The sequence below is a fragment of the Pleurodeles waltl genome, unplaced genomic scaffold (assembly GCF_031143425.1).
Source record: "Pleurodeles waltl isolate 20211129_DDA unplaced genomic scaffold, aPleWal1.hap1.20221129 scaffold_72, whole genome shotgun sequence".
NCBI classification, from domain to species: Eukaryota; Metazoa; Chordata; class Amphibia; order Caudata; family Salamandridae; genus Pleurodeles; species Pleurodeles waltl.
In genome coordinates, this window is record NW_027150393.1 from 598,437 (window position 1) to 601,470 (window position 3,034).

The 3,034-nt window shown below is 48.7% G+C and overlaps 1 non-coding gene across 1 annotated transcript; it reads right to left on the reverse strand.

Moving 5' to 3' along the window:
* Window positions 1-2,868: 2,868 nt before the first annotated feature.
* TRNAP-CGG (transfer RNA proline (anticodon CGG)) lies at window positions 2,869-2,940 on the reverse strand. Its single transcript has one exon. It is a non-coding gene; the product is annotated as a tRNA-Pro (tRNA).
* Between the last annotated feature and the right edge of the window lie 94 nt (window positions 2,941-3,034).

Sequence of the window (3,034 nt, forward strand, 5' to 3'; positions counted from 1 at the left end):
CTGTGGCACACTCACAGCAACACCCATTGCACGCCCCTTCCAGGGAAAGCGCTGAATGCTAAGGTGCCGTATTTACAAGGTGGTGTTAAGCCACAAAAAGTGGCTGAACGCCATCTTGTAAATACCGCGCAGTGCATAGTGCCACCGGGCGTCACTAAAAGTGATGCTCCGTTGGCGATTGGGCCTTGTAAGTCTGGCACCTTATTTGCTCAAGGTGCGTGTTCTTGGTGAGGGCAGGAAAGCTATTTTCGCTCTCATACCTTCCTTCCTTGGCTGGCTTGAATGCAGTAGGCTCAGGCTTCAATGCAAAGGTCAAACAGTGAGCAACTGACTGACGTAAGCTGGCGCAACTCCTCTTTGTGAGCTGTGACAGATGCCCCAGGAGCGTAGTACCTCACGATGGTGAGGGATAGACACAGTCTCTTTTATCTCAGCTTGCCTGTCAGCTGAGTCAGGAAATGCAAATACTGGGAAAAAGCCCAGCGACTTGCTGTTTTTGCTTGGCTTCGAACCAGGGACCTTTTGCATGTGAGGTGCGCATGATAACCACTACACTACACAAACAGACACACTTGCCGGTTTGCTTCATGTGGCTATGCATTGTACTGGAACCACCACACTATGGAAACAGAGACACCTGCTTGCTTTATGTGGCTCTGCATTGGACTGGGATGCAAGGACTGAGGGCCAATGTTCATGACGCTCAAAGCTGAGCCTTCCGGAACACGATCTCTTGCCTTGGAAGAAAGGAACTGGCATCACTTTCATTCCAAGAGGTGATTTCAGAACTGGACCCGAAATTACCATGGAGAAGCACTGTGCATTTAATGTTCCTATGAGCACTGCTGCTCCAGCACAGAAAAGCAGTTGCAAAGAAATCTCGCATACCTTCATGATGCTGAACCGTCTCAACGCAGGTATAAAGCATGTATTGCATTGCAACATGACATCTTACAAGAGTGAAAAGCAGAAATACTCCTGTTTAAAACACAGACTGAACCTATAAAGGTAAGGGTTTGTATGGGATTTGAACCAAGGTCCTCTCACACCCGAAGCGAGAATCATACCCCTATACCAACTAGACTGCTGCTGCAGAGGCATTTGAAACATCTTCTGAAGCGTCTTTCAGAAAAGCAGGGCCATTCGGAGGCTCTCTCTCTAAGCGTGCCATAGCAATTGATGTTTTCTGTCAAGGATTTTTTGTTTGTCTCTAGCAAGGAAAGAGGTAGTCAAGATGCCCTGTGCCAGTGAGCTGAACTAGGGCACTGATGTGAAAAGCAGACCCTTTCTGGTAGTTGTAACCCTCTGCAAGTCCTGGACGCTTGCACCTTAGACTTCCAGACCAGAAGCACTGAAGGGCCTGCTAGCTCTTGAGCCAGAGAAGCATGCCTCTTGGATTCAAGCACACTTGCTCACTCAGCGCTCGATCAGGCTCGATTTATAGTAGTGGCTCATAGGCCTGAAACACTCACCTGGGAGACGCGGGGTGGCTGATTTCCCGGAATGGCCCTTGATGGGGAAATCACCTCCTTTCCCCCGCCTCATTTCAGAATTGTGTGCAAGTCGCAAGACAGTGTTCAGGGGTTCATGGGTACTGCCTACTCCCAGCTGCCTCTCTGTCTTCTTCATGTAAATTGCAAGTCACGAGGAGGCACCATTGCCAATATGCTCCGCCCACCTAACCAAGAAACGCAGTTTGAGCTTGTCTGCCTGTGTTGTTGCAGGGGCAGTGTCTTCTTTGCCCAAAAGGTGGCAGGAGAGACTCACTTCAAACGATAGAATCAACTGCTTAAGTAGAAACCAGCATGGTAGTTACTGTCATAAAGTGCAGCTCTAACAGAAGGTGTGCCTGAGATGCCCCTTCCAGTAATACACAGAATTTTGATTGAGGGCCCAGCCGATGGGTTGGTGGATTTCTCCTCACATGCCACAGCAGCTTCCAAAGATAGTGGTGTGAGGAGCTGGCTGTGCAAGCAGAGCAAGATTTAAGGTAAGAAAACACACCTGTTAGGAGTGGGATTTGAACCCACGCCTCCATGAAGATACCAGAAGGCTCAGCTTCACTGAAGATCAAGCTCTCTTGAGTCTGGCACCTTAGACCACTCGGCCATCCTGACAGCCAAAACATTGTGCAGGTCTGACTCTTCAGTCTGCACTTGTTGATGCTGCCGCTTGCAATGTTCCTATCAAAGTCACAGCTTTAAAGGCCCCACAATATAACATGGCCAAGAAAAAAAAAAAAAAAGAACAAGAAACAAGGCACATGCACGACCACCGAGGGATGCAGATAACTTTTTATCGTCCTGCAATAGTAAAGCACATTTTACACAGGTCACAAGTTTTTAAAGGTCATTTCTGTCTAAGTGTGCATTGAGAGAGACTGAGGTTTTAGTGAGCAAACACAAAAGCTACTGCTGCCCAGTGTCGAACCGGGGACCTTTTGCGTGTGAGGCAAATGTGATAACCACTACTCTACAGAAACAAGCTTGCTGGCTTGACTGAAGGAGCACAGTTCCACTCATATGTTTGCCCGATTTCCTCTATACTTGATCAGCAGTTGCTCAGAATGCGAGGGGTAAGTGTGAAAATTGCAGCGGTGTCAGCCAGCATGCATACACTCAGACGTCCTGAAAAGTCACAGCTGCGGGCAGAGACAGACAAATATCTGATGCCTAAATGCCAGGAATGCAAGCCTGTGAAATCATCACACAGGGCGCACTGAGAGCAAGCAGGAAGGAAGCCAAGGCATTGTAATCCATTTTTCGCCTGAGGCAAAAAATATGTTTTGCGCAACAATGCTTCGAGTGGAATGAGAAATGTTGAGGGGTTGTGTATTTTGAGCAGGATTTGATTGTTTTCCGCTAAAATGGGCTCGTCCGGGATTTGAACCCGGGACCTCTCGCACCCGAAGCGAGAATCATACCCCTAGACCAACGAGCCTGGGCACAGAAGCGCTACGGCTCCCACCCTGCTCCGAGGGTTGGTGGCAGAGAGTGGGAGACTACATCCCAAAGCAAGAAACGCCACATGGTGC